The sequence below is a fragment of the Anomaloglossus baeobatrachus genome, chromosome 4 (assembly GCF_048569485.1).
Source record: "Anomaloglossus baeobatrachus isolate aAnoBae1 chromosome 4, aAnoBae1.hap1, whole genome shotgun sequence".
Lineage (NCBI taxonomy): Eukaryota > Metazoa > Chordata > Amphibia > Anura > Aromobatidae > Anomaloglossus > Anomaloglossus baeobatrachus.
This window is the reverse complement of record NC_134356.1, coordinates 669931804-669943576: the sequence shown is the minus strand read 5'-3', so window position 1 is coordinate 669943576 and position 11773 is coordinate 669931804.

Here is an 11773-nt window from a genome sequence, read left to right as displayed (position 1 = left end):
GAGGCCCGGGATGCTGAAGACGTGACTGCCGCTTGTAGCGTGTTCAGGCGGGCGTCCACAGAAGACAGAAATTGCAGCATGCGGGTCTGAGTCTCACGCTGGCGTTGGAGTTCCTCCTGTACGGCTGCTAGTGCTGCAGCGGGATCCATGGCCTGATCTTACTGTCAGGGCCAGGTGGACGGGCAGACCCAGGAGGTGGATCCACTGGGCCGAACTCCTAGATGGTGGTAAGGGGTCCGGTAGCTGGAGCACTATAGGCAGCAGAACAGTCCGTGCACAGGAGTATAACGGAGAAGTCCCTGGGACTACGGAGTCACTGGTGGTAGTCCGGGTGACGCAGCTCAGGTTCGGAAGCCGAGAAGATGTCAGGCGGGGTCCGGAACCTTTGGAGCGAGATGACAGGTCACCGCAGGGATCCGAGATGGTATGGACTGTCAGGATGGCAGATGGACTGCGTTCAGGGTTCGGGATTCGGTCTGGACCGGATGGCGAGGCAGGCACGGCTCTACAAGAGAGATAGGTGAGTATATACACATATACACCAGGAGACCTGACTCCTACCTTAAGAAACACGAAGATCAGGCCCCGCCCCCTTGGACATAAACCCCCTTTATACCCTGTACCTGTTTTGCATCATTTCCTGTTAATGGACGCTGGCCCTTTAAGAAAGGGTCAATGACCGCGCGCGCGCCCTAATGCGCATGCGCGTGGCCCGAGTGCCAGAAGCCAGAGCAGGAAGCTGCGAGGAGGAAGCAGCAGGGCCAGGATGGGGCTGTGAAGCCGACGGACGCCGGGTGCGGGGACCAGGACGCTGGGGACGCGCTGGCAAGGGGCGCTGGAGAGCGGGGAGCGGCGGTGACCGGACCAAGGAACCGGGAAGCGAGACGGGGGACCCGGGGAGCGTGACAGGTGAGCCGGAGGGCAGCACAGGGGACCCGGGGAGCGTGACAGTTTTGCATCAAGCACATTCAAAAATACGGCCTAATTAACCGTCCCCAGGATTAAACCAGGGTAGGTAGCAAAGTCTTTCCTGATCCCAGCTCTGTTCATCTTGGCTTCTTTTAAAAACACAGCAAGCAAGGGTTACTCCAAGCGGAGACTCCCTTTTTTTTCAAAAATTGTGCCCCACACACACCCACCCATTCAGTGGCAGCACTTGTGCCCTAGTTGTGCACTTCACAGCTAGATTTGCATCAAGCACATTCAAAAATACGGCCTAACTAACCGTTTCCATGATGACACCAGGGTAGGTAGCAAAGTCTTTCCTGATCCCAGCTCTGTTCATCTTGGCTTCTTTTAAAAACACAGCAAGCAAGGGTTACTCCAAGCGGAGTCTCCCTTTTTTTCCAAAAATTGTGCCCCACACACACCCACCCATTCAGTGGCAGCACTTGTGCCCTAGTTGTGCACTTCACAGCTAGATTTGCATCAAGCACATTCAAAAATACGGCCTAATTAACCGTCCCCAGGATGACACCAGGGTAGGTAGCAAAGTCTTTCCTGATCCCAGCTCTGTTCATCTTAGCTTCTTTTAAAAACACAGCAAGCAAGGGTTACTCCAAGCGGAGTCTCCCTTTTTTTCCAAAAATTGTGCCCCACACACACCCACCCATTCAGTGGCAGCACTTGTGCCCCAGTTGTACAATTCACAGCTAGATTTGCATCAAGCACATTCAAAAATACGGCCTAATTAACCGTCCCCAGGATGACACCAGGGTAGGTAGCAAAGTCTTTCCTGATCCCAGCTCTGTTCATCTTGGCTTCTTTTAAAAACACATCAAGCAAGGGTTACTCCAAGCGGAGTCTCCCTTTTTTTCCAAAAATTGTGCCCCACACACACCCACCCATTCAGTGGCAGCACTTGTGCCCTAGTTGTGCACTTCACAGCTAGATTTGCATCAAGCACATTCAAAAATACGGCCTAATTAACCGTCCCCAGGATGACACCAGGGTAGGTAGCAAAGTCTTTCCTGATCCCAGCTCTGTTCATCTTGGCTTCTTTTAAAAACACAGCAAGCAAGGGTTACTCCAAGCGAAGTCTCCCTTTTTTTCCAAAAATTGTGCCCCACACACACCCACCCATTCAGTGGCAGCACTTGTGCCCTAGTTGTGCACTTCACAGCTAGATTTGCATCAAGCACATTCAAAAATAAGGCCTAATTAACCGTCCCCAGGATGACACCAGGGTAGGTAGCAAAGTCTTTCCTGATCCCAGCTCTGTTCATCTTGGCTTCTTTTAAAAACACAGCAAGCAAGGGTTACTCCAAGCGGAGTCTCCCTTTTTTTCCAAAAATTGTGCCCCACACACACCCACCCATTCAGTGGCAGCACTTGTGCCCTAGTTGTGCACGTCACAGCTAGATTTGCATCAAGCACATTCAAAAATACGCTATTCTTAACCGTCCCCAGGATGACACCAGGGTAGGTAGCAAAGTCTTTCCTGATCCCAGCTCTGTTCATCTTGGCTTCTTTTAAAAACACAGCAAGCAAGGGTTACTCCAAGCGGAGACTCCCTTTTTTTTCAAAAATTGTGCCCCACACACACCCACCCATTCAGTGGCAGCACTTGTGCCCTAGTAGTGCACTTCACAGCTAGATTTGCATCAAGCACATTCAAAAATACGGCCTAATTAACCGTTTCCAGGATGACACCAGGGTAGGTAGCAAAGTCTTTCCTGATCCCAGCTCTGTTCATCTTGGCTTCTTTTAAAAACACAGCAAGCAAGGGTTACTCCAAGCGGAGTCTCCCTTTTTTTCCAAACATTGTGCCCCACACACACCCACCCATTCAGTGGCAGCACTTGTGCCCTAGTTGTGCACTTCACAGCTAGATTTGCATCAAGCACATTCAAAAATACGGCCTAATTAACCGTCCCCAGGATGACACCAGGGTAGGTAGCAAAGTCTTTCCTGATCCCAGCTCTGTTCATCTTGGCTTCTTTTAAAAACACAGCAAGCAAGGGTTACTCCAAGCGGAGTCTCCCTTTTTTTCCAAAAATTGTGCCCCACACACACCCACCCATTCAGTGGCAGCACTTGTGCCCTAGTTGTGCACTTCACAGCTAGATTTGCATCAAGCACATTCAAAAATACGGCCTAATTAACCGTCCCCAGGATGACACCAGGGTAGGTAGCAAAGTCTTTCCTGATCCCAGCTCTGTTCATCTTGGCTTCTTTTAAAAACACAGCAAGCAAGGGTTACTCCAAGCGGAGTCTCCCTTTTTTTCCAAAAATTGTGCCCCACACACACCCACCCATTCAGTGGCAGCACTTGTGCCCCAGTTGTACAATTCACAGCTAGATTTGTATCAAGCACATTCAAAAATACGGCCTAATTAACCGTCCCCAGGATGACACCAGGGTAGGTAGCAAAGTCTTTCCTGATCCCAGCTCTGTTTATCTTGGCTTCTTTTAAAAACACAGCAAGCAAGGGTTACTCCAAGCGGAGACTCCCTTTTTTTCCAAAAATTGTGCCCCACACACACCCACCCATTCAGTGGCAGCACTTGTGCCCTAGTTGTGCACTTCACAGCTAGATTTGCATCAAGCACATTCAAAAATACGGCCTAATTAACCGTCCCCAGGATGACACCAGCGTAGGTAGCAAAGTCTTTCCTGATCCCAGCTCTGTTCATCTTGGCTTCTTTTAAAAACACAGCAAGCAAGGGTTACTCCAAGCGGAGTCTCCCTTTTTTTCCAAAAATTGTGCCCCACACACACCCACCCATTCAGTGGCAGCACTTGTGCCCTAGTTGTGCACGTCACAGCTAGATTTGCATCAAGCACATTCAAAAATACGCTATTCTTAACCGTCCCCAGGATGACACCAGGGTAGGTAGCAAAGTCTTTCCTGATCCCAGCTCTGTTCATCTTGGCTTCTTTTAAAAACACAGCAAGCAAGGGTTACTCCAAGCGGAGACTCCCTTTTTTTTCAAAAATTGTGCCCCACACACACCCACCCATTCAGTGGCAGCACTTGTGCCCTAGTTGTGCACTTCACAGCTAGATTTGCATCAAGCACATTCAAAAATACGGCCTAATTAACCGTTTCCAGGATGACACCAGGGTAGGTAGCAAAGTCTTTCCTGATCCCAGCTCTGTTCATCTTGGCTTCTTTTAAAAACACAGCAAGCAAGGGTTACTCCAAGCGGAGTCTCCCTTTTTTTCCAAAAATTGTGCCCCACACACACCCACCCATTCAGTGGCAGCACTTGTGCCCCAGTTGTACAATTCACAGCTAGATTTGTATCAAGCACATTCAAAAATACGGCCTAATTAACCGTCCCCAGGATGACACCAGGGTAGGTAGCAAAGTCTTTCCTGATCCCAGCTCTGTTCATCTTGGCTTCTTTTAAAAACACAGCAAGCAAGGGTTACTCCAAGTGGAGACTCCCTTTTTTTCCAAAAATTGTGCCCCACACACACCCACCCATTCAGTGGCAGCACTTGTGCCCTAGTTGTGCACTTCACAGCTAGATTTGCATCAAGCACATTCAAAAATACGGCCTAATTAACCGTCCCCAGGATGACACCAGCGTAGGTAGCAAAGTCTTTCCTGATCCCAGCTCTGTTCATCTTGGCTTCTTTTAAAAACACAGCAAGCAAGGGTTACTCCAAGCGGAGTCTCCCTTTTTTTCCAAAAATTGTGCCCCACACACACCCACCCATTCAGTGGCAGCACTTGTGCCCTAGTTGTGCACGTCACAGCTAGATTTGCATCAAGCACATTCAAAAATACGCTATTCTTAACCGTCCCCAGGATGACACCAGGGTAGGTAGCAAAGTCTTTCCTGATCCCAGCTCTGTTCATCTTGGCTTCTTTTAAAAACACAGCAAGCAAGGGTTACTCCAAGCGGAGACTCCCTTTTTTTTCAAAAATTGTGCCCCACACACACCCACCCATTCAGTGGCAGCACTTGTGCCCTAGTTGTGCACTTCACAGCTAGATTTGCATCAAGCACATTCAAAAATACGGCCTAATTAACCGTTTCCAGGATGACACCAGGGTAGGTAGCAAAGTCTTTCCTGATCCCAGCTCTGTTCATCTTGGCTTCTTTTAAAAACACAGCAAGCAAGGGTTACTCCAAGCGGAGTCTCCCTTTTTTTCCAAAAATTGTGCCCCACACACACCCACCCATTCAGTGGCAGCACTTGTGCCCTAGTTGTGCACTTCACAGCTAGATTTGCATCAAGCACATTCAAAAATACGGCCTAATTAACCGTCCCCAGGATGACACCAGGGTAGGTAGCAAAGTCTTTCCTGATCCCAGCTCTGTTCATCTTGGCTTCTTTTAAAAACACAGCAAGCAAGGGTTACTCCAAGCGGAGTCTCCCTTTTTTTCCAAAAATTGTGCCCCACACACACCCACCCATTCAGTGGCAGCACTTGTGCCCTAGTTGTGCACTTCACAGCTAGATTTGCATCAAGCACATTCAAAAATACGGCCTAATTAACCGTCCCCAGGATGACACCAGGGTAGGTAGCAAAGTCTTTCCTGATCCCAGCTCTGTTCATCTTGGCTTCTTTTAAAAACACAGCAAGCAAGGGTTACTCCAAGCGGAGTCTCCCTTTTTTTCCAAAAATTGTGCCCCACACACACCCACCCATTCAGTGGCAGCACTTGTGCCCCAGTTGTACAATTCACAGCTAGATTTGCATCAAGCACATTCAAAAATACGGCCTAATTAACCGTCCCCAGGATGACACCAGGGTAGGTAGCAAAGTCTTTCCTGATCCCAGCTCTGTTCATCTTGGCTTCTTTTAAAAACACAGCAAGCAAGGGTTACTCCAAGCGAAGTCTCCCTTTTTTTCCAAAAATTGTGCCCCACACACACCCACCCATTCAGTGGCAGCACTTGTGCCCTAGTTGTGCACTTCACAGCTAGATTTGCATCAAGCACATTCAAAAATAAGGCCTAATTAACCGTCCCCAGGATGACACCAGGGTAGGTAGCAAAGTCTTTCCTGATCCCAGCTCTGTTCATCTTGGCTTCTTTTAAAAACACAGCAAGCAAGGGTTACTCCAAGCGGAGTCTCCCTTTTTTTCCAAAAATTGTGCCCCACACACACCCACCTATTCAGTGGCAGCACTTGTGCCCCAGTTGTACAATTCACAGCTAGATTTGTATCAAGCACATTCAAAAATACGGCCTAATTAACCGTCCCCAGGATGACACCAGGGTAGGTAGCAAAGTCTTTCCTGATCCCAGCTCTGTTCATCTTGGCTTCTTTTAAAAACACAGCAAGCAAGGGTTACTCCAAGCGGAGACTCCCTTTTTTTCCAAAAATTGTGCCCCACACACACCCACCCATTCAGTGGCAGCACTTGTGCCCTAGTTGTGCACGTCACAGCTAGATTTGCATCAAGCACATTCAAAAATACGGCCTAATTAACCGTCCCCAGGATGACACCAGGGTAGGTAGCAAAGTCTTTCCTGATCCCAGCTCTGTTCATCTTGGCTTCTTTTAAAAACACAGCAAGCAAGGGTTACTCCAAGCGGAGACTCCCTTTTTTTTCAAAAATTGTGCCCCACACACACCCACCCATTCAGTGGCAGCACTTGTGCCCTAGTTGTGCACTTCACAGCTAGATTTGCATCAAGCACATTCAAAAATACGGCCTAATTAACCGTTTCCAGGATGACACCAGGGTAGGTAGCAAAGTCTTTCCTGATCCCAGCTCTGTTCATCTTGGCTTCTTTTAAAAACACAGCAAGCAAGGGTTACTCCAAGCGGAGTCTCCCTTTTTTTCCAAAAATTGTGCCCCACACACACCCACCCATTCAGTGGCAGCACTTGTGCCCTAGTTGTGCACTTCACAGCTAGATTTGCATCAAGCACATTCAAAAATACGGCCTAATTAACCGTCCCCAGGATGACACCAGGGTAGGTAGCAAAGTCTTTCCTGATCCCAGCTCTGTTCATCTTGGCTTCTTTTAAAAACACAGCAAGCAAGGGTTACTCCAAGCGGAGTCTCCCTTTTTTTCCAAAAATTGTGCCCCACACACACCCACCCATTCAGTGGCAGCACTTGTGCCCTAGTTGTGCACTTCACAGCTAGATTTGCATCAAGCACATTCAAAAATACGGCCTAATTAACCGTCCCCAGGATGACACCAGGGTAGGTAGCAAAGTCTTTCCTGATCCCAGCTCTGTTCATCTTGGCTTCTTTTAAAAACACAGCAAGCAAGGGTTACTCCAAGCGGAGTCTCCCTTTTTTTCCAAAAATTGTGCCCCACCCACACCCACCCATTCAGTGGCAGCACTTGTGCCCTAGTTGTGCACTTCACAGCTAGATTTTCATCAAGCATATTCAAAGATACGGCCTAATTAACCGTCCCCAGGATAACACCAGGGTAGGTAGCAAAGTCTTTCCTGATCCCAGCTCTGTTCATCTTGGCTTCTTTTAAAAACACAGCAAGCAAGGGTTACTCCAAGCGGAGTCTCCCTTTTTTTCCAAAAATTGTGCCCCACACACACCCATTCAGTGGCAGCACTTGTGCCCTAGTTGTGCACTTCACAGCTAGATTTGCATCAAGCACATTCAAAAATACGGCCTAATTAACCGTCCCCAGGATGACACCAGGGTAGGTAGCAAAGTCTTTCCTGATCCCAGCTCTGTTCATCTTGGCTTCTTTTAAAAACACAGCAAGCAAGGGTGACTCCAAGCGGAGTCTCCCTTTTGTTCCAAAAATTGTGCCACACAGACACCCCATCAGTGGCAGCACTTGTGCCCTAGTTGCAAACAGGATGTTTTGATTTGCATCAAGCACATTCCAAATCCACAAGCATTTACTCTCCCCAGGATGACACAGGGGTAGTAAATTCCTTCTGGATCCATGACTTGTTCATTTTGATGAACGTCAGTCTGTCCACATTGTCACTGGACAGACGCGTGCGCTTATCTGTCAGCACACACCCAGCAGCACTGAAGACACGTTCAGAGACAATGCTGGCAGCTGGACACGACAAAATCTCCAAGGCGTAACTGGAGAGCTCTGGCCATTTTTCTAGATTTGAAGCTCAAAAGGAGCAAGGCTCCATTTCCAAAGTCATGGCATCGATGTTCATTTGGAGATACTCCTGTATCATCCTCTCCAGCCGTTGACTATGTGTCAGACTTGTTGTCTCTGGTGGCCTTGCAAAAGAGGGTCTAAAAAAATTATGAAAAGATTCCATAAAATTGCTGTTACCAGCACCAGATACGGTCTTACTGGTACGTGTAGACTGTTGAAGATGACGAGACCGTCTAATGTTTGGCAAGTTACAACTGAGAGATTCACTCCCTGCACCTGCACGGTTGTTTGGTGGAAAAGCCGAGCTAAGATCGAGTAACAGCTTCTGCTGATACTCCTGCATACGTGCGTCCCTTTCTATGGCTGGAATTATGTCACAAAATTTGGACTTGTACCGTGGATCTAATAGTGTGGCAATCCAGTAGTCATCATCACTTCTAATTTTGACAATACGACTGTCATGTTGGAGGTAGTGCAACAAAAAGGCACTCATGTGTCTTGCGCAGCCATGCGGACCAAGTCCACGCTGTGTTTGTGGCATAGAGGTGCTACCCATTCTTTCTTCCTCTGACATCTCCCCCCAACCTTTTCAACTGAAATTTGACCAAGGTCTCCCTCATCCGCTGAGTCTTCCATGTCCATGGACAGTTCGTCCTCCATTTCTTCATGTTCTCCTGCACCTTCCTCAACATTTCGCCTGCTACTATGCGCCCTTGTTGATCCCTGTCCCCCATGGTCCCATGCCTGCTGTGTTGGTGATGATGAACGTCTAGACCTTGGTGATGTTGTTGTCCCTTGCGCATATGAGTCCTCCTGTAGTTCCTCCCCTTCCTGTTGTCCCACACCCTGACTCCGAATAGTGTTTAGCGTGTGCTCCAGCATGTAAATGACTGGAATCGTCATGCTGATAATGACATTGTCAGCGCTAAACATATTCGTCGCCATGTCGAAACTGTGCAGAAGGGTGCATAGGTCCTTGATCTGAGACCACTCCATCAGGGTGATCTGCCCCACCTCTGCATCTCGTTGGCCCAGGCTATACGTCATGACGTATTGCACCAGGGCTCGGCGGTGCTGCCACAGTCGCTGTAACATGTGGAGAGTTGAATTCCAGCGTGTCGCCACATCGCATTTCAGGCGATGAACCGGCAGGCCGAAAGACTTCTGGAGCGATGCAAGTCGCTCAGCTGCGGCGCTTGAACGGCGGAAGTGAGCAGACAGTTTTCGTGCCCTGTTCAGAAGGCCATCTAGGCCGGGATAGTGTGTTAAAAATTGCTGGACGACAAGGTTCAACACGTGAGCCATACAAGGTACGTGTGTCACCTTGCCCAGGCGAAGGGCCGCACCCAGGTTTGCAGCATTGTCGCACACGGCCTTACCAGGCTGCAGATTGAGTGGAGACAACCATTTATTAAACTCGGACCGCAGAGCTGACCACAACTCCTCAGCTGTGTGACTCTTATTCCCAAGACATGTCAAGCTAAAGACCGCCTGATGCCGTTGCGCTCTGCTGCCAGCATAGTAATGAGGGGTGCGTGATTCCTTCTGTGCAGTGAGAACGCTGGTGGCCTGACCAGGCAGGCTTGGGGCGGAGGTGGAGGACCCAGATGAGGTGGAGGAGGCAGAAGCAGTGGCGGAACTTGGACAGACAGAGGATTGACACACAAGTCATGGGGACGGCAAGACTTGTGCAGCAGACCTTTCACCATCTATCACCATAGTTACCCAGTGCCCAGTCAGTGACATGTAACGTCCCTGTCCATGCTTACTGGTCCAAGTATCGATGGTGAAATGCACCCGTTCACACACAGAGTTTCTCAAGGAAGCGGTGATGTTGTGTGCGACATGCTGGTGTAGCGCGGGCACACCTTTCTTAGAGAAGTAGTGACGACTAGGCATCTGGTACTGGGGCACAGCGACAGACATAAGGTCTCTAAAATCCTGTGTGTCCACTAGGCGGAAAGGCAGCATTTCGGTAGCCAACAGCTTACAGAGGGATAGAGTCAACCTCTTAGCTTTGTCATGGGTCGCAGGAAGTGGCCTTTTATTTGACCACATCTGAGGGACAGAGATCTGGCTGCTGTGTGTAGACGGTGTTGAGTAGGGTGTCCCTGGAAAAATGCAGGTTTGTGAGGAAAGTGCAGGCGGAGACATGATGTTGCCTTCATCCAACGTTAGTGCTATCGATGTCTGAGAGAGCTGTACACACTCACTTGTTTCCCCTTCCAAACCAACTGACGACCTACCAAGCAAACTGCCTGTTGCGGTTACAGTGATGGAAGTTGTGCGTGGAAAAACAGGTGTGACAGCTGTCCCCACAGTCCTAGAAGATGAAAAGTGCGTGGATGCACTGGAAGGGGCAGGCCGTGGATGGTTCGCTCCGCTAGGCCGCATTGCAGCACAGTGAGCTTCCCACCGGGACCTATGATATTTATTCATGTGACGATTCATGGAAGAAGTTGTCAAACTGCTGAGGTTTTGACCTCTACTAAGAGAACCATGACAAAGTTTACAGATCACATAATTTGGGCGATCTTTTTCTATGTCAAAAAAGGACCAGGCTAGGCAAGGCTTAGAGGCCATGCGACCTGTTGATCCACCCCGAATAATGCTCATAGGCAGAGTGGTGGCTGAGGATGCAGTTGTAGACGTGCTACCAGTGCTCTGACTCTGTCCAGGAAGGCGCAAGGTAACTTCGTCGTCGGTTGCATCCTCCTCCACCGCCTCTGTTGACCTCCTCGAGTGCCTGACTGGGGGTTGACAGTAGGTGGGATCTAGAACTTCATCATCAATTGTTGTGTTTGCACTCCCCTCCCCCTCAGACCGAGCCTCTTCTTGCCCTGACCGAATATTTAATTTGTCATCCCAATCGGGTATCTGCGTCTCATCTTCATCAGTATGTTCCTCATTGTCTATAACCACAGGTGTTACAGTTTGTGACAAAGGGTCAACATTATGCTCAGAAACTTGGTCCTCACGGCCTGAATCAGAGTCACAAAGGTTCTGGGCATCACTGCAGACCATTTCCTGTTCTGTACTCACTGTAGCTTGGGAGCAGACCTCTGATTCCCAGGCTATAGTGTGACTGAACAGCTCTGCAGACTCAGCCATCTCAGTTCCACCATACTGTGCAGGGCTGATGGAGACTTCAGAGCTGGGAGAAAGCAAGTTTGATTGGGATGACAACTCAGAGGACTGGTGTTTTTTGGATGCGGTACTTAAAGTGGCTGAGAGGGCACTTGTTGGACCACTTGAGATCCATTCAAGCATTTTTCTTTTTTGGCCATCATCTACCTTTGTTCCTGTTGTTCGTTTCCGTAAAAAAGGGAGCGCATCGGATTGTCCACGGTAAGTAGTAGACATCTTACTTTTGCTGGTAGATGGTCTATCTTCAACAGATGATAATGGAGCTTTGCAACCTTCCCCACGGACAAAACCTTTTTTTCCTTTTCCACCACGCCTCTTCCCCTTTCCACCAGCATCTGTCATTTTGCCACTCATGTTGATTGCGACAAGATTGTACACTTAAAATGTGGTAGTAAAAATTGAGAGGTGGTGTAGATTGCAGCGGTGGTCTAGCTTTATTAACAGCAGAATAATAAAGAATAATTATCCCTAACAATGCAACTACGGCCCTTAAACTGGCAGCAGTGTTTGCTAGTATAATGGCTTAGTTATAATGAGTTGGAGTGTGCAATTCAGGTAGAGGTGCTGCAAATGTCTTTGCACTAGTGTGACTAGACAAAAGTCCAATAGC